This window comes from Zingiber officinale, chromosome 1B (genome assembly GCF_018446385.1).
Source record: "Zingiber officinale cultivar Zhangliang chromosome 1B, Zo_v1.1, whole genome shotgun sequence".
Classification (NCBI taxonomy): domain Eukaryota; kingdom Viridiplantae; phylum Streptophyta; class Magnoliopsida; order Zingiberales; family Zingiberaceae; genus Zingiber; species Zingiber officinale.
In genome coordinates, this window is record NC_055986.1 from 125,431,891 (window position 1) to 125,455,626 (window position 23,736).

The 23,736-nt window shown below is 43.1% G+C and overlaps 1 long non-coding RNA gene across 1 annotated transcript; it reads left to right on the top strand.

Annotated features, from left to right (window-relative positions):
• The first annotated feature begins 1,133 nt into the window (after positions 1–1,133).
• LOC121996016 lies at positions 1,134–22,530 on the top strand. Its single transcript, XR_006115957.1, has 3 exons — positions 1,134–1,196; positions 22,338–22,410; positions 22,487–22,530. It is a non-coding gene; the product is annotated as an uncharacterized LOC121996016 (long non-coding RNA).
• The last annotated feature ends 1,206 nt before the right edge of the window (positions 22,531–23,736 follow it).

Genomic DNA, 23,736 nt, shown 5'->3' on the forward strand with positions numbered 1-23,736 from the left:
AACCTAACAATCTCTCCTTCAAACAAAAGACCAAAAGCTTCCCATGTCCGATCCTCAACCGACTAGATCTTCCCGTCCCACGGTCCACCCGACCTACTAGGACTTCCTTGCCTAGCCGCAACTAGGACTTTCTGCCTGGTGTCTGATCCTCTTGATCCGGACATTGGAGCCCCCACTTCATTTGTTCGAGGTTAATATTCTACTCACATAGCTCAATTAGGCCATAGCTCTTGTACACAGTCAATGGTTATACCTTCTGTCAATCCGGACTCTGATACCAATTATAAGATCGTTGCGCTAAAGGGGGTGAATAATATTGAGGATCGGATGGCTAGCTAGAAGGGGGTTGGAGCTACAACAAAAATCACTTTTCGCAGCGCGCTATTAACAGCGTACATTAAAAGCATGCCGTTAATAGTATTATTAACGACGTGCATGTTGATGTGCGCTATTAATAGTATGAACTTTGAAATAAAAAAAGGTATTAACAGCGCGCATTAAAAGCACGCCGCCAATAATATATTATTAACGGCATGCATGTTAATGTATGCTGTGAATAGTTAATAATAATAACAGCGTGCAAAAGTAGTAAATAAAAAAACATGATTAAAATTTAATGATTAGTTTGGAAATAATAAAGAAAAAGTAATAAAAAATAAAGTTATATTAAACAAAATTAAATTTAAAAAATACATGAAACGAAAACGTAACTTAATTGGTTAAAAAAATCAACAACTTGTAACTTGGTTAAAAAAGTCAACAACTCCTTGCGATTAGTTTTATGCGTTTATTGTAATTAACTTGGTTAAATAAAGAGTAAGATCCTGCTAAATAAAAAAAATGCATAGGGCATATCCATCGCCCGAAGCCTTCGCCGCCGAAGCCTTCGCCGCAACCTCTCCACAATAGTTCTGCCTCTCTTCACTACCGTCGTCGTCGCCGTCGCCGTCGCCGTCGCCGTCGCCGTCGCCGGACTCCTCTCTACCTCTCGGCACTCACCGCCACCAGTCGTAAGAATCCTCTCCGCCTCTCTGCACTGACCATCGCCGGTCGCACGACTCCACTCTGCCTCTCCGCACTCGCAGTCGCGGCAAGACTTCCTTCCATCTCTCCGTATCATAGGACCACAGCATGAGTAAGCAAGCCCTTTGATAGCCACTCCACACTCTACATCAAGCCAAAAGCTCAAAGCAAAGGTAACCCTAATCTCTATGTCCCTAAACTTATTTGGGCGACACTCTACAGCAAGTAGTTTTATTCATAAATTAGAGCTCGAGTGTATTTATATATTTTACGATTTTGTGTTCATTCTACTTACATTGAAGATTTTAATCTTGCATGTTCATATTGCCAGCACAACATTGTTCTATCAAATTTTTTCTTTGATCCTCATTCCAGTTGTTTGACGTATTTATATTGTGGACCCGTCCCAGTTCATGAGTTTCATGCCACTCTGGTCATGTATGCTAGAACTTAGTAGTTACATTTAATGCACATCTAGTTTTAGTCTGTATCAGATGTGTTTCTAGGATTTAGTTTCACCTCCAAGCAAATTGCATTATGTGATTCTGTTTGTCTGCTGTCTAATGTACCTGCTAAACTTTTAGGTTTTATATTTTAGACTATTCCTTTTCATACTTCCTACAGCTGATCTCTATGCAATTTATTGCACTTCTATTAGTCGACAAATTTTTGATTTGTGATCTTCTGGAATATCATTGCCTGTCCTTTTTAGATTTATATGTGATCTTCTGGGTTTTATTAGTCGACAAATTACATTATGTGATCTGCCGGACCAGTGGTATAAGTTTTTTTTTTGGACTTATATCGAGAGAGATGTATTTCTTTGGTAGCCGAGAAGGTTAGCTACTTCCTCCTTTCTTTCCTCTTATTTTTCTTAGAAATTATTTTGGAGTATAGTGTCTCAAATTGTTATTATTATTTTTCTTTTAAATTCTTCCCACAACATAGATTAATTCTGATTTAACAGAATTGGTTAGGGATGATCAATTCTATAGAGTGCAGTGGAGGAGTTGGATTAATAATTACAATTTCGCATCCTCTTTTTGTGAGCGATTTATATAAAAGATTTTTTAGTTTGGATTGCTTAATGCTTCGATTTGTCTTACAATATTTGCGCTCCAAGAGTCATGCCTTTCTTCTTTATAAAATGATCAAGTATTTTACTAGTTTCAATTTACAAGCACATTATCCATGGTATAATTCAACACCTCCCATTTTCTTATCTTGATGGTATAATTTAACACCTTCCATTTTCTTATCTTGATTTGGAACATGCTAATTAGATTAGAATTAACTGATCTTGTGTGTTACATGCATATATTAATACAATTCTATTAGTTATGTCACCCTTGCTCTACATGAAATCCACATTATTTAGTTCTCACCATTGATATATTTTGTTTGATCTTTTGACACTAGTATATCATTAGAGACAATGATTGATACGTGTAACAAGAATGAATGAACACAAAAATAATGATTAAATATATTAAACTAAAAAAGAAAAAAATAAATTATCAGTCTTTAAAGTGTGTGAATAATACTTTGACATTGCTAGTAAATACTACTATGACACATGATCCTGTCCGAATCGCCGAACCAAGAGATGTTGGGCACGTGGCGCTCTCCTAGTCGATGGCACAGGCCTCCGAAGCTCCGGCGATCCTGCACAGAAGTCGGGCCGGGAAGGGGTTTCCGGCGGCGACCCTCCGACGCTCAAGTCAGGTAAGTAGTGGAAAAAGGAGCTCCCAAGCTTGTAGAATGCGTACCTCCGGCAAAGTCTACGGTTCTTTATATAAGGCGATGAAAAAGCTCCTACACGCCTATCGAGGCGCGTGCGTATCCGCAGCCCATGCCTCGGTGTGTGCCTGTCAGAAAACTTACCTGACGCCATACTTCAACAGTCCCATCGCGCCTTCGATGGGACAACAAGACACCCCGTTGTCAGACTAGGAGTATGGCTTAGTCATGTGACTTGACGGCTATCAGGAGATGTTCCTGTTCTCCTTTACCGCCGCCTGGGACGTACGTCCGGCCGGCCGGATGGAGAACATCGTCCGGACGGCCTTCATCCCCTGCGCGCGGCCGGACGGCACGCCCCTTACATCTCGCCTGTCGCTTGTGCTGAGATGCCGGGGAGGCTTCCAGGCGAGTGACTTCCTCTCGGCTCTGAGACCTTGTTTCATTGAGCGTCGGAACCCCAGCCCGGTCAGGGCGCCTTTTACTACCGAATGTCCATTGGTCGGCCGATCGGCCTTATCCATTTCTTCCAAGTCCGGTCGGCTCACCCTTCTCCGGCGGGCTACTTGGCCATTTTGACCTCCACGTGGCGTTGACCCCTCGTTAGGGGGTCCCGGGCTCTTACCACCGGATCACTTGCCTTCCCCTCGAGTCTAGTCGAAGGAGACGAAGTCCGACTGACTGGACTGCCAATCTGACAAAACCACGATAATTGCATTGGGCCGCTCGGGCAGGTCTACTAATGCTCGCCCGTTCGGCGATATCTGGTCCGTGCCTTGTGGTCTCTTGGACTCCATGTCCTATGCTCTCCCCTACTATTCATCACGTGCACTGTGCACGGTAAGGGGAGCTCCTTAAATGCGACCAGTATCCAGCTGACACGTGGCGATCATGCGTTTGTCAGAGTATGGCGGTGGCGTCACTTCCGATGGGACAGCCGCCGTTTGAAATGGACGGCTGGATGACGACCTCGTTATCGACGACCTGGATCGGACGGTGGAGGTTGCTCCTGTTGGGTTTTTCGGGCCGCGAAAACCGCTTTTCGCGTCGCGAAAACCCCGAATCGCCCAAGCCACGGATCTCGTGCAAGGTAAAACCGAACGAAAATACGAGTACGAGTTTGAAAAACTTTAATCTATAGTAGATCTACATAAGGATAAACCATTTATACCTTTGATGCGATGCCCTTCGCGTTCCCGCTCGTCCAAATGATGCCGGATCTCAAGACCGTCAAGCGCCGGTCCTCTAGAAGTATCCACACGGACACACTAGATGGAAATGACCAAAAACCAAGGTGTGCTAGCACCTATGTGGTTCGGCCAAGGGAGGAGAGGGAGAGGGGGAGCTTGAGAGGGAGAAGGAGGAAGATGCACACAAGTGAATGAAAAATGAATTTTTTCACCCAAAACAAAGTGGCCGGCCACATTTCAAAATTCACATTAATTGCATTAATTGCAATTAATATGAAACCATAAAATCACATTAATTGCATTAATTGCAATTAATATGAAACCATTAAGAGAGTGGCTTTGTCACTTCCATGAGGTGGCACCCATGATGATGTGGAACATCATTATTGGTCCACCTAATGCCAACTCACCAATGAGGTGGCAAAAGGTCAAGTCAAAATTGACCTTTGGTCTTCCTTCTCAAGTCAAGTCAAACTTGACTCAATCTCTACCATGGTGGATCTAATCCAACCATTTGATTCGAGCCAACTTAATATAATGAATCTAATTCATTAAATTAAATTGATTCAATGAGTCAAAATCTAAATTAGACTCATTTAACACATGAATCAACTTGAGTCGAACTCAAGTTAGCCCAATTAGGATTACTCTTAATCCAATTTGATTCATCAAATGAATCTAATCCTCTTGGTTCATCATATGAACCTAATCTCCACCTAATTATCCTAAGTGTGTGACCCTATAGGTTCTTGTAACGTTGGCAATGCCCTAAACCCATTTAGGAGCATAAGTAATGAGCGGTATCTAGCAACACATCATTACTACCCAAGTTACAAGAATGTCGAGATCCGACATCACCTTGTGACTACCAATTGTGACTACTCACAAAATAATGACAAGTGTCCTTCTATCCTAGACATCTAGATTGATCAATATGAGGCATAGACCGTGTCATCCTCTAATCAATCTAAATCTTGAACTCCAAGTAGACTCACTCGATCAAATGAGCTCAACATCTAATGTTGACTCATTTGGGCATGGCCATGCACTTAGTGGTCTCACTCTATCAAGAATACCGATGTCGTTCCCGTCATATGGGAGGGATAGATTCCATCTACATCACTCACATCCCTCTACATAATTCGTTACATACCCAGTAATCGCCTTTATAGTCCACCCAGTTACGGGTGACGTTTGACGAAACTAAAGTACATAACTCCTTATGTAGGGATCCATGGTGACTTCAGGTCTAAGGACTAATAGTCATACTAATAGCCACATGAGAAAGTATATGACACTCATATAACGATCCATGATACTTTCTCATGGCGGGTCATTCAGTATACATTCTCTAATGCATACCCATGTGTCAGCTTGATATCTCTATATCTATGACTTGTGAGATCAAGTCATCGAGCTGACCTACATGCTAGTCTTATTGTATTAACATTGTCCTTGAATGCTAATACTCGACTAGGAATGATTTAGAGTAGTGTTCCCTATATCATCTCACTATCGATTCAACTAATCGATTGATATAGGTATGAACCTTCTACTCAAGGACGCTATTATACTTAGTCTATTTGGCACTAATACAAATAAGTATAATAACCAAACAAATGCCTTTATTAATATACAAGAATATGATATACATGAGTCCATACAATCATCAAATGATTGGCTCTAGGGCTCTAACTAACAATCTCCCACTAGCACTAGTGCCAATCAGTATAGGCTCTAAGGCCTAAAGACCTAGTGTGACCATCATGCTTCCTCTGTGCCAAAGCCTTGGTCAAGGGATCTGCGATGTTAGCCTCTGTAGGTACTCTGTAAATCTTCACATCTCCTCTATCGATAATCTCTCGAATGAGATGGAAGCGCCGTAGTCTGTGCTTGGTCTGGTGTGGCGAGGTTCCTTCGCTGTGCTATAGCTCCATTGTTGTCACAATATAGCTCAACTGGTCAGTGATGCTAGGAACCACCCCAAGTTCGATGATGAACTTGCGGATCAAGCCTCCTTTCTTGCCTCGATGCGGCAATATACTCGTTACATTGTAGAATCGACTCGTATCCTGCTTGAACTCTTCGGTGACACCACCATTAATGCAAAATCTGAACCACGATTGCGATCGGTAATCATCCCGATCGGTCTGGCTGGCATCACTGTAACCCTTTACGGTTAGCTCATCATTGCCTCCATATATCAAGAAATATTCTTTAGTCCTTCGTAAGTACTTAAGAATATTCTTGACCGCTATCGATGACTTTCACGGATCTGAGTAGTATCTGCTCGTCATGCTCAAAGCATACGAGACATCGGTCAGTACAGCATGGTGTACATGATCGATCCTATGGCTGAGGCATAAGGGATCGATCCATGCGGTCTCTCTCTCTCTAGAAGAGGGACCTTGAGTCTTGAAGACTCACGCCATGTGACATCGGCAGAAATCCCTTCTTAGAGTTCTGCATGGCAAACCGAAGGAGTACGTTGTCAATATATGTACTCTGACTTAGGCCAAGCAATCTCTTAGATCTATCTCTATAGATCTGTATCCCTAGAATGCGGGATGCCTCACCTAAGTCCTTCATTGAGAAGCAACTCCCTAGCCAGGTCTTGACAGACTGAAGCATAGGGATGTCCTTCCCAATGAGTAGTATGTCATCCACATATAATATGAGGAAGACAACTATGTCTCCTACAACCTTCTTGTAGACACAAGGCTCATCTTCGTTCTTGATGAAACCAAACTGTTTGATCGCATCATCGAATCGAAGATTCCAGCTCCGAGAAGCTTGCTTTAGTCCATAAATGGACCTATGCAGCTTGCATACTCTACTAGTATGCTGTGGATCTACAAAACCCTCAGGTTGTGTCATGTACACATCCTCGAGTAGGTTTCCATTCAGAAACGCGGTTTTGACATCCATCTGCCATATCTCATAGTCATGGTAGGCTGCAATAGCAAGCATGATCCGAATGGACTTAAACATCGCCACTGGAGAAAAGGTTTCATCATAGTGAATCTGCTTGAAACCTTTAGCTACCAAGTGACCCTTATAGATAAGTCCATCCATGTCAGTCTTTCTCTTAAAGACCCACTTGCACCCAATGGGTTTTACCCCTTCAGGTGGATCAACCAAAGTCCATACTTGGTTGGTGTACATGGATTCTATCTCGGATCTCATGGCTTCTAGCCATTTCTCAGAATCTGGTCTCATCACAGCTTCTTGATAGGTGGTAGGCTCATCCTCTATGAGCACAATGTCATCATGGTCAGACAAGAGAAATGAGTATCTCTCAGGCTGACGACGTACCCTATCAGACCTGCGAAGAGGTATGTCTACTTGAACTGGTTGTTGTTCCTCAACTCCTTGTGGAACAACATCATCCACAACACTTTGTGGTTCCAGTTCAATTTCCATCGAGGCATCAGTGCTATTGTTCGCATCTTGAACTTCTTCAAGATCGAACGTGCTCCCACTAGTCTTTCTAGAAACAAAGTCCCTTTCTAGAAAGACCCCAGTCTTTGACTACCTTGTGCTTATTGGGAATGTAGAAATAATATCCTTAGTTTCCTTGGGATATCCGATGAAATAACACTTGTCGGTTTGGGTCCTAACTTGTCGAGACTTGACGTCGAGCGTAAGCCTCACAACCCCAAATCCTCATGAAAGACACTGGCATCTCCCGGTCCATATCCTATATGATGTCTTTATCACGGCCATTGATGGAACTCGGTTGAGTATGAAAGCTGCCGTGTCTAGAGCATATCCCCATAGATATGTCGGAAGATCTGTGTGACTCATCATAGATCGTACCATATCTAATAGGGTACGATTCCTCCTTTCGGATACACCATTCCACTGTGGTGTTCCAGGAGGAGTGAGTTGAGATAAAATCCCACACTCAGCTAAGTAGTCACGAAACTCATGGCTTAAGTATTCACCACCTCGATCTGATCGAAGTACCTTAATACTCTTGCCAAGCTGGTTCTGTACTTCATTCTTGAATTCTTTGAACTTTTCAAAGGATTCGGACTTATGTGTCATCAAGTACACATAATCATATCTACTGAAGTCATCAGTAAATGTGATGAAGTATCTATAACCGCCTCTAGCAGCAACATTAAAAGGGCCACATACATCACTATGTATGAGTCCTAACAAATCAGTTGCTCTCTCGCTATGCCCACTAAAGGGAATCTTGGTCATCTTGCCTCGTAGGCATGACTCGCATATCTCATATGATTCTAAATCAAATGAGTCCAACAAACCATCCTTATGGAGCTGGGATAAGCGCTTGTCATTTATATGACCTAAGCGACAGTGCCAGAGGTATGTTTGGTTCATGTCATTTGACTTGAACCTCTTGGTACTAATGTTATAGATAGGGCTCTCAAGGTCTAGAATATAGAGTCCGTTTATTAGTGGTGCATTACAATAGAACATATCTTTCAAATAAACAGAACAACATTTGTCTTTTATTATAAAAGAGTACCCTTTCTTGTCTAAACAAGAAACTGAAACTATGTTCTTAGTAAGAGCAGGCACATAACAACAATCATCTAAATCTAGTACAAGCCCAGAGGGCAGAGATAGCTGATAAGTTCCTACAGCAACAGCAGCAACCCGTGCTCCATTGCCTACTCGTAGGTCCACCTCGCCCTTTGCCAATGCTCTGCTATTTCTCAGCGCCTGCACATCAGTACAAATGTGAGAAGCACATCCAGTATCTAATACCCATGATGTAGAAATAGATAGATTGACTTCTATAACATATATACCTAAAGTGGAAGTCTCACTTCGCTTCTTCTTAAGATCTTCCAAGTATACCTTGCAGTTCCTCTTCCAGTGTTCGGTCTGACCGCAGTGGAAGCAGGTAGCATCCTTGGCGACCCCTCCTTTAGGCTTCACTGCCTTGCCTTTGCCCTTGGCTTGGGACTTTCCTTTGCCTTTGGGCTTGCCTTTGCCCTTATGCTTCTGGACCATCAGAATGGGCTTAACCTTCTTAAGGTTAATCTCAGCAGTTCGTAACATACTAAGTAGCTCGGGCAGTGGCTTGTCAATCTCGTTCATGTTATAGTTGAGAACGAATTGACTATAGCTATCCGGCAAGGACTGCAAGATCAAGTCAGTGGCCAGCTCTTGGCCAAGTGGGAACCCCAGTCTTTGTAGGTTCTCTATGTACCCAATCATCTTGAGTACATAAGGACCTCAGGAGCCCCATCTGAAACAATGCCTTCGAGATCTCAAATCTCTCATGCCTCTTTGTCCACGATATAGTTGGCGAAGATGCTCAACCATATCAAAGCGCCCATCAACTCATGTTGCTACAGCTCGAGTTCATGGTCATGAGCATTAAACAGGACATCTAATGCGTCGTCTTGATGCTTCTTGTAAGCATCTTTGTCCGCATGGGGCATTGGCGGGAGGAGCCTCGGAATGGGCTGCTCGAGGACGGCTTACGCTCCTAGGTGAGAACTATTCTCAAGTTCTGTGCAGTCCCGGAAATTCGCTCCGTTGAGCTTGTCCTTCTCAGGGACGGATCACGAGGAGAAGGAATTCGTGTTTGGCGTCATGGTTATCTACAACAGAAAATTTGCGAAATAAATATCATATTCTTAAAATCATTTAATTAGGCCTTTTAATTAAATGATGCTCCCAATGAATTAATTTACGTGGGACAAGATCCACATCATACTAACCCTTGAGTTAGCTTTGGCTAATCGCCCAAGGCTTAGTATGATCGGTAGGTAACGATTACCAATTACATCTCTATGCAACTCTTGTTTATAGAATCAATATCCGCATTTATATTAAAACTCGAGTTAGCTTTGGCTAATACGCCCGAGAGTTAATATAGATGTGATATTGACCTATCTTTCCAACTATTGGAAGAATGCCTATAGTTGACTCGATCCAACCGAGTAACTATGAATACTCAATCTAATTGAGTTTGTATTCACCCATGCGTTGATAGGCGGGACCAAGATTGTCCCTCCGTACCCTACCAAGATAATATGTATTGCTCTGCTTTGGCAGATTCAACAATACATGTGATCGAGGTAGTGATAGGTATCACGGCACGGTTAGGCATTTTAGAGTTGGTTCGATCTAGATCTAATCTAATCGAGAAGAATGCATCTTGTGCACGACTTAGATCTAATCTAATCGCAAGGGTGCATCATGTGCACGACTTAGATCTAATCTAATCGTTAAGGCACTAATTAATTAATTAATTATTAAACATGCATCAAATACATAATAATTAATTAATTAATCTATTTGTGATTTAGTCATGGCCCTACTACGATCTTCTCAAGCCAATGAGAAGATCGATTGGTCAACCTAGGGTCAACAGCTTCTCCAAGCGCCTCCCTTTGACCACCTTGTGTTGCTCGTGCCCGCCTCGGAACTCCGTCTCGTGTGGACCCTCCACCGCTCCAATTTGTACATTACAATTTGAAACTCGAGTTACATTCGAGTCTAAATCTAATTTACAACAAGAAAATATGAGAAGGCACGACACGCAGGTCGCGAATATAATACAAAACACATAACAGCACGCAGGCAGTATTATGAATACAACACAACCAATCATATTGGGCTTTGGGCCATGACTATCACAAATTAATATATATAATTCAAAATTATATATTTTCATAATTTTCTATAATTTTAAAATTAATTTTTACAATTTACTGAATAAAATTTCCGTGGTCCCGTTTAGTGGTTTGAGCGCAATCATGAGCGGATCCCTTGCGGGGCCCAGGGCATCGCTACCCGCGATCTAACCATCGCGAGGGTTCCTTCTGCGATCCAACAGTGCCTAAAACCGCTGTCCCAAAGCGATTTGGGTCGAGACATTGCCGTTCGGAAAAATCTTCCGGGTTCGTTTTAGCGATTTCGAGTGCAATCGCGGAGCAAATCCTTACGGGGTTAGGGGCAGTACCCCTACCCACGATCTAACCATCGTGAGTTGCTCCTTTGCGATCTAATGGCACCCAAGCTCGCTGTCCCAAAAGGATTTGGGGCAAAACGAAGCCGGTTTTGAAAGATCTTTCCGGTAGCCGAAGCCTACAAGTGCCGAGACACTTGTGCTTCGCTTCTACGGAAAAATTACCCATAAAATCATAAAAAACTAATTTTTACAGAAAATCACAGAAGGTTTTATTTTTCATAAAAATAAAAATAAACTCGTACAAGCCTTGCACGTGGCTCTGATACCACTGTTGGGTTTTTCGGGCCGCGAAAACCGCTTTTCGCGTCGCGGAAACCCCGAATCGCCCAAGCCACGGATCTCGTGCAAGGTAAAACCGAACGAAAATACGAGTACGAGTTTGAAAACTTTAATCTACAGTAGATCTACATAAGGATAAACCATTTATACCTTTGATGCGATGCCCTTCGCGTTCCCGCTCGTCCAAATGATGCCGGATCTCAAGACCGTCAAGCGCCGGTCCTCTAGAAGTATCCACACGGACACACTAGATGGAGATGACCAAAAACCAAGGTGTGCTAGCACCTATGTGGTTCGGCCAAGGGAGGAGAGGGAGAGGGAGAGCTTGAGAGGGAGAAGGAGGAAGATGCACACAAGTGAATGAAAAATGAATTTCTTCACCCAAAAACCAAGTGGCCGGCCACTTTCAAAATTCACATTAATTGCATTAATTGCAATTAATATGAAACCATAAAATCACATTAATTGCATTAATTGCAATTAATATGAAACCATTAAGAGAGTGGCTTTGTCACTTCCATGAGGTGGCACCCATGATGATGTGGAACATCATTATTGGTCCACCTAATGCCAACTCACCAATGAGGTGGCAAAGGTCAAGTCAAAATTGACCTTTGGTCTTCCTTCTCAAGTTAAGTCAAACTTGACTCAATCTCTACCATGGTGGATCTAATCCAACCATTTGATTCGAGCCAACTTAATATAATGAATCTAATTCATTAAATTAAATTGATTCAATGAGTCAAAATCTAAATTAGACTCATTTAACACATGAATCAACTTGAGTCGAACTCAAGTTAGCCCAATTAGGATTACTCTTAATCCAATTTGATTCATCAAATGAATCTAATCCTCTTGGTTCATCATATGAACCTAATCTCCACCTAATTATCCTAAGTGTGTGACCCTATAGGTTCTTGTAACGTTGGCAATGCCCTAAACCCATTTAGGAGCATAAGTAATGAGCGGTATCTAGCAACACATCATTACTACCCAAGTTACAAGAATGTCGAGATCCGACATCACCTTGTGACTACCAATTGTGACTACTCACAAAATAATGACAAGTGTCCTTCTATCCTAGACATCTAGATTGATCAATATGAGGCATAGACCGTGTCATCCTCTAATCAATCTAAATCTTGAACTCCAAGTAGACTCACTCGATCAAATGAGCTCAACATCTAATGTTGACTCATTTGGGCATGGCCATGCACTTAGTGGTCTCACTCTATCAAGAATACCGATGTCGTTCCCGTCATATGGGAGGGATAGATTCCATCTACATCACTCACATCCCTCTACATAATTCGTTATATACCCAGTAATCGCCTTTATAGTCCACCCAGTTACGGGTGACGTTTGACGAAACTAAAGTACATAACTCCTTATGTAGGGATCCATGGTGACTTCAGGTCTAAGGACTAATAGTCATACTAATAGCCACATGAGAAAGTATATGACACTCATATAACGATCCATGATACTTTCTCATGGCGGGTCATTCAGTATACATTCTCTAATGCATACCCATGTGTCAGCTTGATATCTCTATATCTATGACTTGTGAGATCAAGTCATCGAGCTGACCTACATGCTAGTCTTATTGTATTAACATTGTCCCTGAATGCTAATACTCGACTAGGAATGATTTAGAGTAGTGTTCCCTATATCATCTCACTATCGATTCAACTAATCGATTGATATAGGTATGAACCTTCTACTCAAGGACGCTATTATACTTAGTCTATTTGGCACTAATATAAATAAGTATAATAACCAAACAAATGCCTTTATTAATATACAAGAATATGATATACATGAGTCCATACAATCATCAAATGATTGGCTCTAGGGCTCTAACTAACAGCTCCCGGGCGGCGATATAAAGCCCGCGACTCCGTTTCCGCCGCCTTGTTGCTGCATCTTCCTCCGGTGCTCCTCTGCTCGTTTTTTTCTCCGGCGACCTTGCCCCTCAATTCTTCGGCAACCTCCAGGCCCCCGTCGATCATCTTTCTTGCTCGTAAGACCCTCCTTCTCGTTCTCAACGTTTTCTCCTTTCTGTTAATCGTTTCCTTCAGTCGGTTTTCCTCCATTCCTTGCTTGAACCTTCCCTTTTGGTCCCGTATCCTTGTCTGTCGACCATGACTAGCACCTCACAGCCGACCGGCGGTGCTCCGGGTCTTTGGTATTCGAACATGGAAAGCCGGTTCGACGAGGAGGACGCCTTGCGCCTCACTCGAGCCTATGACCTGCCGATCGACCACCAAATAGTGTTAGCAACACCGGCCGATCGGCCTCACGATCCGCCGCCCGGCACTGTTGTTTTCTTCCGTGACCAATTTTTGGCCGGACTGCGTTTTCCACCCCACAAGTTTTTCTTAGAAGTTTGCAATTATTATCGCATTCCGCTCGGCCAGGTAGTTCCCAACTCTATTAGGCTGTTGAGCGGAGTGATAGTTTTATTCAAACTGAACGGCATCCCCTTAGAACCAAAAATTTTCCACTACTTTTTTTATCCCAAGCAAGCCGAGTGGGGCACCTTTGTTTTCCAGTCTAGGATAGGCTTCGTCCTTTTTGATAATATGTCGAGCTCCAACAAACATTAGAAGGAGCACTTTTTCTATATACGTTTTTCCGAGCGGCCAACCTTTCGCACCAAGTGGCAGACGGCGATGCCATCGCAACCGGAGCTCGACAAATTTAGAGGTGACGCGGCCTACCTTCATGCAGCCGAACGGCTAGTTGGCCAGCGCTATCATATTGACAAGCTACTCCTCCCGGGAGTAATGCACATATTCGGCTTGTCCTCTACCACAGCCGATCTTCCCTGCAGCATGAGTAAGTTTCCTTATCTTCCCGTTTGTTTTGTTCTAACTGATTTATTTTTTGCTCCTGCAGCTGAAGTCATGTGGCACGCCAAAGCTACCGAGAAGCTCAAATTGAAGGCCGCTCTGATTGAGGCGGTGACGAACAAGGAGGCCGCCGAACGGGGCCTTGCTCCAACTGATCCGGCCGGCGAAGAAGGTGAGGGGACACCAACTGTCCCCGAAGCCTCAGACGCCCCTGCCTCTCACGATGAGGCCACGGGCGACATAGTACCTCCTACCGAAGCCGAGGTGAAGGGTCGTTCGGCGGATGACGTGCCGCTACGCGCTCGGAAACGCCGGCGACCGGAATCCGCATCTGCCTCGACTACACTTGATGAGCCACAGCCCGAGCGGGGCGCGGATGCACCGGTGCTGTCCGGGACAGTTTCCCTCGAGAGTACTCCGACTCCTCATGGTTCTCCGAGGGCCAGCTCCGAGGTGCCGCCGTCCAGCCCTTCAAGAACTTTGCGCCGTATCAGGCGCTTGGGCGAGCTTCCCTCCTCGTCCACCGGTGGGCCGTCCGGTAAGGCCGACGCTTCCCAGAGCGAGCCGAGCGGCCAAAACTTAATTAAAACCGTTCTGCGCCTTCCTTCGGAGGCGTACATGGCTGTTGCTGATCGGCCTGTGGTCCCCGAGCACCAGATTACCTTGATAGGCCCTCTGGCCCAAGCTTGGGTGGACGCTCGGCGTCGAATAGCCAAGATGACTCCCGGGCAGCTCGGCGACAGCAATCTACAACAGGCCATCGGGGTATGCTCTGTTTCTTTGTTTACGTATTTAAATTATGTTTTTAACCTGTCCCCATTTACTAGCAGAACTGGGTGGAGCAGATTGCCATTAGCGATCGATTGGCCGAACTGGAGGACGAGTTGAAAAAACAAAAAGCTGCGGGGGGTGCCGGGCCGTCGACGGCCGCTCTGGAGAAGGCCAAAAAACTACTGGATGCCGAACGGAAAAGGGCTTCCGATCTGGCGAGCAAGGTCGTTCGGCTTGAAACGATGATCAAGCAACAAGATAAGGAGATCAAAACGGCGACCACTCGGAAGCAACAGGCCATCAATGATATGGACCACATGAAGGTGGAGATCAGGGGGCTGGAACAACGCATCAAAGATTTGGACGCCCTGCTAGCCACCGAGAAGGAGAGCCGCTCGGCCGATCTCCAAAGATTTGATGGAGATTTGAAGGATCTTCAGGCCGCCAGCGACGTTGCCCACGCCGCGCTCAAAGAATATAAAGAGGGGAGTCGGCTCGCTCCGAAGAAGGGAGGAAGGCGTTCCTCCGCTCGGAAGACTTCGGAGAGAAGTTTACCGACAAGATATCCCTCACTTTCGAGGAGGCGATCAAGGCGGCGGTGGGCTATCTGAAGACCAAAGGCCACCTGCCTGCCGAGCTGACCATCCCCCCCGAGGACCTCGCGAGCGTGATGGACGTCATCCCCGACGCTCTTTTTGATTTTGATGTGTGAGGAGCGTTTTTATGAACTTTTTTGTATTCCTCCGTTCGGCCCAACTTATCTCTGTAATGACTTATTTGATTTACCTAATGAGTAATAGATGACCTTCTACTCCTTTCACTTCTGTTTTAGCAAGGCATTTTTCCGTCGTCACGCCAAAGTGTTCTTTATATCCTTTCCGCTCGGCACCACGCTTCTGTCCGGCACGCTTCTGTCCGGCTCAATTCGATCGTCTTAATGACATCTATCATGCGACCGCGCAGCTGCTAGGCTTTCGAACGTAAACGCTCAGCATTTACATGCTAATATCCCTAACTTCCACTGACCCACTTTGTCTTTGTGCCTTACCCCCAAAGGGTTTTTCCGTACATTTTTTATAAGCGAGCCGCTCAGCCGTATAACCAGGCTATCGTTGATTGCATCATGTGACTGGCTATCCGCTCGGACATTTATAGGCGCCGGCTCGTCTCTCGATATTTAACGTCGGAGCTCGACGGTCTTCCGTTCGGACGTTTATAGACGCCGGCTCGTCTCTCGATATTTAACGTCGGAGCTCGACGGTCTTCCGCTCGGACGTTTATAGACGTCGGCTCGTCTCTCGATATTTAACGTCGGAGCTCGACGGTCTTCCGCTCGGACATTTATAGACGCCGGCTCGTCTCTCGATATTTAACGTCGGAGCTCGACGGTCTTCCGCTCGGACATTTATAGACGCCGGCTCGTCTCTCGATATTTAACGTCGAGCTCGGCGGTCTTCCGCTTCGGACGTTTATAGACGCCGGCTCGTCTCGATATTTAACGTCGAGCTCGGCGGTCTTCGCTCGGACGTTTATAGACGCCGCTCGTCTCTCTATATTTAACGTCGGAGCTCGGCGGTCTTCCGCTCGGACGTTTATAGACGCCCGCTCGCCTCTCGATATTTAACGTCGGGCTCGACGGTCTTCCGCTCGGACGTTTATAGACGCCGGCTCGTCTCGATATTTAACGTCGGAGCTCGACGGTCTTCCGCTCGGACATTTATAGACGCCGGCTCGTCTCTCGATATTTAACGTCGGAGCTCGACAGTCTTCCGCTCGGACATTTATAGACGCCGGCTCGTCTCTCGATATTTAACGTCGGAGCTCGACGGTCTTCCGCTCGGACATTTATAGACGCCGGCTTGTCTCTCGATTTTTAACTTCGGAGCTCGACGGTCTTCCGCTCGGACGTTTATAGACGCCGGCTCGTCTCTCGATATTTAACGTCGGAGCTCGATGGTCTTCCGCTCGGACGTTTATAGACGCCGGCTCGTCTCTCGATATTTAACATCGGAGCTCGACGGTCTTCCGCTCGGACGTTTATAGACGCCGGCTCGTCTCTCGATATTTAACGTCGGAGCTCGACGGCCTTCCCAAGGCTAACTTTAGTACAGCCGCTCGGAAAACCCATTGGCCATCCTTTGAATTAATTTTGCTTCCTGCATTACAAGGACATAGGCGACTAGCATATACACACAAAAATGAGTTGCATCAGTGCACCTTTCACCCAGCTCGGATAACGTACTCCCTGCCGAACGGCTCGGGGTCTTCTTCGTCGAGCGCTTGGCTTGGATAACATACTCCCGGTCGAACGGCTCGGGGTCTTCTTTGTCGAGCGCTGGGCTCAGATACTGTACTCCTAGCCGGACGGCTCGGGGCCTTCGTTGTCGAGCCTTTGGCTCGGATACTATGCCTCCGGCCGGACAGCTCGGGACCTTCATTATCGAACGCTTGGCTCCAATGATATACGCCCGGCCGAACGGCACGGGCCTTCTTTCGAAAAATTACGATGAATTCTATGCCCGAAAGAAATTATATCTGAAAAACTACCCTGCCGATCAGCATAAGATCTAACACAATTTCTCAACTCCCGAATACCCGTGGAGTGAGGTGGATACAATGTACTCGTCGAAATTTATCAAGGCCAAGAGGATCGTGAAACTTCCCGGTCGGTCCTCTATGGCCGCTCGGCCCCCCCCAGAGGTGGAGGCTGCCTGCTGCGTTATCCTTTTACTTGAGCCTTCTGCTCCTGTTGCTCCACGAGCCTAGCTACTCTTGCCTCTATCAGAGCATCGGGTTTCTCCACGGAGAGCATCACCATGTGTGGTCGTCCAGCTTCATCCATTGCTTCCGATCGGATGCAGGAGCGTTCCCACAGACGGCGCCAAATTGACCCTGTCCGAATCGCCGAACCAAGGGACGCTGGGCACGTGGCGCTCTCCTAGTTGATGGCACAGGCCTCCGAAGCTCCGGTGATCCTGCACAGAAGTCGGGTCGGGAAGGGGTTCCCGGCGGCGACCCTCCGACGCTCAAGTCAGGTAAGTAGTGGAAAAAGGAGCTCCCAAACTTGTAGAATGCGTACCTCCGGCAAAGTCTACGGTTCTTTATATAAGGCGATGAAAAAGCTCCTACACGCCTATCGAGGCACGTGCGTATCCGCAGCCCATGCCTCGGTGTGTGCCTGTCAGAAAACTTACCTGACGTCATACTTCAACAGTCCCATCGCGCCTTCGATGGGACAACAAGACACTCCGTTGTCAGACTAGGAGTATGGCTTAGTCATGTGACTTGACGGCTATCAGGAGATGTTCCTGTTCTCCTTTACCGCCGGCCGCGACGTACGTCCGGCCGGCCGGATGGAGCACATCGTCCGGACGGCCTTCATCCCCTGCGCCGGCCGGACGGCACGCCACTTACATCTCGCCTGTCGCTTGTGCTGAGATGCCGGGGAGGCTTCCAGGCGAGTGACTTCCTCTCGGCTCTGAGACATTATTTCATTGAGCGTCGGAACCCCAGCCCGGTCAGGGCACCTTTTACTACTGAATGTCCATTGGGCGGCCGATCGGCCTTATCCATTTCTTCCAAGTCCGGTCGGCTCACCCTTCTCCGGCAGGCTATTTGGCCATTTGACCTCCACGTGGCGTTGACCCCTCGTTAGGGGGTCCCGGGCTCTTACCACCGGATCAACACATGATATTTATTTGTTTAAAATATTATGATGTAGGAATCAATTTTTTATATTTAAGTTTTTTATTTATTATGTGGTGTTTTCTTATACATATATTTTGATAAAATCTCATAGTTATTTCATATAAATGAAAAAGGTTTATTCACGAGATGGATAAGGAATGGATGCATCTGCCTTCAAGGCTTATACCCAAGTATGAAGAAGGGGTAAAAAAATTTATTGCACAAGCTAGGAACTATGCAAAAACACGTGAAGTAATCTTATGTCCTTGCAAGCGTTGTAAAAATAAAAAGTATATGAAATTTGACCAAGTGTACGACCACTTAATTATTAAGGGGTTTGATCCTACTTACACTACTTGGGTCTTCCATGGGGAAACTTATAACTCACAATCTCAAGATGAAGGTAGTTCAAAAGGAGTTCAAAAAGAGGATGAATGTAGAGAGGCATATCACTTATATAAGGATGTTTTGGTGCCAGAAGAAATGGTTGGACACACTATGTCTGGGGCAAAAGATTATGAGTTTGATGATTTATTAAAAGATGCAGAAACACCTCTCTTTCCTGGTGGTACAGCTTATACAAAGTTGTCGGCAGTCGTCACACTATATAATTACAAGTCTATTAATGGTCACACAGACAATAGTTTCAATGAGCTCCTTAAGATCTTAGGTGACATGCTTCCAGAAAACAACACACTTCCAGAAACTGTTTACACAATGAGAAAATTATTAAAACCATTTGATTTAGGATACGAGAAAATTCATGCTTGCCCAAATGATTGTTGTCTATTTAGAAAAGAGTTTAAAGATTTGGACTCATGTTCGAAGTGTGGTTCCTCAAGATGGAAGATAGACAAAGTCACCACCAAAGTTTGTAAAGGAGTTCCTGAGAAGGTCCTACGATATTTTCCAGTGATACCAAGATTGAAAAGGATGTTTAAATCAAAAAAAAAGGTTGAAGAGTTGATTTGGCACTCGAACCACAAAAGTCAAGATCATATGATGCGGCATCCAGTTGATTCAGTGGCTTGGCATACAATAGATCATAAGTGGCCAGATTTTGCATCAGATCCTAGAAATCTCCGCCTTGGTCTTGCGACAGATGGATTCAATCCTTTTGGTGACCTTAGTTCCATATATAGTTGTTGGCCAGTTATTTTGGCCAATTATAACCTTCCTCCATTGATGTGCATGACAAAGGAAAATCTTATGCTGACATTACTGATTCCAGGTCCAAAGCAACCGGGAAATGATATAGATGTATACTTAGAACCCCTTGTGGAGGATTTAAAGGAATTGTGGGACACAGGTGTAGAGGCATATGATGCATTTAGCAAGTCAATATTCAACCTGAAGGTTATTTTGATGTGGACAATCAATGATTTTCCAGTTTAAGGAAATCTAGCTGGATGTGCCACAAAAGGAAAATTTGGTTGCCCAATATGTGATGAAGACACATGTTCTATGTGGCTTAAATATAGTAGAAAGTTTGCATACTTAGGCCACAGGAGATTTCTTTCTCCTAATCATCCATTTCGTCAGAAAAAAAGTGGTTTAATGGGGAAAAGGAGAGTAAAGGGAAACCTAGACTTTTGAATGAGTTAGAAATTATCAATGCATTGAAAGATATTGAAAATGACTGGGGTAAAAAGAAAAAGGGTGAGACTGTCAACACTTTGAGGAAAAAGAGGAAGACACGGGAGAGTTCAAAAGAGGTACAAAAACCAGTTCAAAGGTGGAAGAAAAAGTCAATTTTTTTCAATTTTCCATATTGGAGTGTAAGTTATTTTTCACTGTATTCATTAGCTTTTACAATTTGTTATTTTTTGTTCCTAAAGTATGTTCTAATATTCTGAACTAACTATAAATCATGTTGATGTTTACCTTTAGGGCCTCTTGCTACGTCATAACTTAGATGTGATGCATGTTGAAAAGAATGTTTGTGAGAATATCATAGGCACATTGTTAAACTTGAAGACAAAATCCAAAGATGGTGTGAATGCTCGCAAAGATTTGGTACACTTAAAAATTAGACAAGAATTACATCCTCAAGAAAAAGGAGAAAATAAATATCATTTGCCCGCTGCACCGTACACATTGTCTAGAAAAGAAATGGATGTGTTTTGCTCTAGGTTGAAGAAAATAAAGTTACCCGATGGATATAGTTCAAATATTGGTAACTGTGTTTTTGTAGAAGAGCGTAATCTTATTGGGCTGAAATCTCATGATTGTCATATTCTAATGCAACAATTGCTATCAGTAGCATTGAGAAATCTTCTACCGAAAGGTCCACGTAATGCTATATTTATGTTGGGTGCATTTTACAATGAATTATGTCAAAGAGTATTAGACCGGAACCATTTAGAACAACTCGAGGAGAATATTGCTGAAATTCTGTGCATGTTGGAAAGGTATTTTCCACCTGCTTTCTTTACCATCTCGGTTCACTTAACAATTCATTTAGCAAGAGAGGCTCGTTTGTGTGGACCAGTCCAATTCCGTTGGATGTATCCATTTGAAAGGTAATAAATAATAATTATTATTTTTGATAATTTTAATATTATAAAATAATTTATATTTTATTAGAACACTTCTTTCATTTGAATTTTGCTTTGTGATTTAGATTTATGAAAACACTAAAAGGGTACGTGAAGAACCGGGCAAGACCAGAAGGATGCATAGCTGAGTGATACCTCGCAGAAGAACGAATGATATTTTGTAGTGCTTATATAAAAAAGGCTTATAGTATTGGTGTTCGTTCTAATAGGAATGATGATTTGGAAGATGGATTATTAGAAAGTCGCCCAATTTCTAAAGGGAAAGAAAAGATTTTAGAGGACCACGTGTTGCAAGTTGCACATCGATATATATTATTCAATAGTGCAGAAGTTGAACCTTACTTACAGTGAGTGTAGTTAATTTCATATTGTTAGTCTTGATCTATTACATTTCTTATGTATTCTAACATCTCCCTTCAATGATTTTAAATAGGATGCACATTGACGAGCTTAAACAAACAAATCATCATTTCTCAAGTAATGAAACATTGTTACAAAAGAAACATATGGAAACATTTGCCGAATGGTTATCAAAACAGGTTTCTGTTAACTCTTCAGGTCGAATTCAATGGCTAGCACATGGTCCTAGAAAGCACGTTACATCTTATACAGGATATATTGTAAATGGATATCGGTTCCACACAATTGATGTTGGAAGGTTGACACAAGATAGTGGTGTTTCAATTGAAGCCGATACTATTTATCAATCTAATGCTAATGACAATTCACATACAGTAGGAAGATTATCATACTATGGAGTTATTCGAGATATTATTTTGCTAGATTACTATTCTTTTAAAGTGCCTGTTTTTAGATGTGATTGGGCCAATCCTGGAACTGGTATCAAAATTGAAGATGGTTTTACACTGGTCAACTTACATCAAGGACTAAAAACATTTGAAAGTGATCCTTTCATTTTAGCATCACAAGCAAAGAAAGTATTCTATTCTAGGGATAATGATGAATCAAATTGGTATGTGTTGCTAAAAGCGCCGCCTCCAGGTATTCATAACATGAACGTGCTTGAAGAAGATGCTTAGACGTCATCAACACCTCTTGATGATCCCAACTTGAGATTAACATTACTGAGAAAGAACCGTACTCAAGGAATGAGTGTGAGAGAATTGATGTGATTGAGACATGATGGACATTTTCAACTATATATTTTATAGTTATTTATTTTGATTGATACATGTTCTTATCAATAATTGCATAACTCTTTATTTAGTGTTTCAATATATTTGTCTGCTTGTCATATTACATGTTTGACCAGGTCATTACATAGCTTTCAAAGGATGAGTAAAATGGTTAAAAAACGTGGCAAAGGATCTGTAGCTGAAATTCAGGTGATATTGTATTCTATTTTAAATCTTGGTTTATTTTACTAAAGACATTTCAATATCTCTTTTCGCTATTTAACAGGAAAATATAACTAATAAGTTATCGAGAATGGACTCTAACAATTCAGCCAATTCATCAGAAGATTTGCATGATAAAGAACCAATTGCTGATGAGAAAATTGATAAGAAAAAAGGACGGGATGCGTCAAAGTTGAAAATGGTTAGTGGCAAAGACAAGTGCAAAGAGCTGGAGCGTAATGAGTTTGGTCAGCCGATTGGAGATAATTCAGTGAAGTACACTTCTTTCCTAGGTTGCATGATAAAGGAATTTGTGTCATATACATTAGATGGATGGAGTGATATTGATGAAGAAGTGAAAGATAGGATGTGGAGTTGTCTTCAGGTAATATATTTAGTTACTTAATTTTTCATTTTCATTTTTATAACAAAATGTAGACATATTTTTGTGTTATTAAATGTACAGATGACTTATAAAGTTGAGGATTGGGAAAAGAAAATAATTTTTCAAAAGTTAGCTAAATTGTGGCGTGATAGAAAATCCAAATTGCAAATACTTGTATGAGAAGCTAATACAAGTCGAGTGGCTTTACAAGATCTCAGTTTGTTGAAGCCTGAATTTATTGACCAAAATCAGTGGGATTTGTTTGTACAGAGGATATTATCATCTACCTTTCAAGTAAGTATTTATTCACTTAGACCATGAGTTGGATGGGAATGCACTGAATTTATTCTAATGCTATGGTTGGGTAAGAGACTACTAAGTTTTAATATGTTGGAGAGTTTGATTATGCGATTTTGACTAATCTTAGGAAAAGAGTGCAAGATTTAGAGCAATGAGGGAAAAACAAGACCACATTCACACAATGAGTCAGAGGGGCTATGCTCATTTGACTCACATTATGGTAATTATTTTAAATTTATTATAATTTAAGTAATAATTAATGATATATGCATCTTTTAAGTTATGCTGTAATGATTTTGTATATATTTTTATATTTAAGGAAAAGACAAGTCCGATGGATACAAAAATTACGAGATCGCAAGTTTGGATTGAAGGTCACAAGAGAAAAAATGGGGAGCCCGGTACTCAAGCCGTTGGAGAGAAAATGGTAAGCATGTTCATTCATTTTAGATTTCTTTGAAATTTTATTCCACTAATATGGTTTTTCATAAGCATTTATACTTAAGATCTCCATTTATACTCTTACCAATGTCTCTGTAGAAAGACTTTTATCATGTTAAGCAAGTATTCCACTAATCTTGTTTTTTCTATAACTCCTTGCCTATTACTTGGATCTAAGATATGGCCAA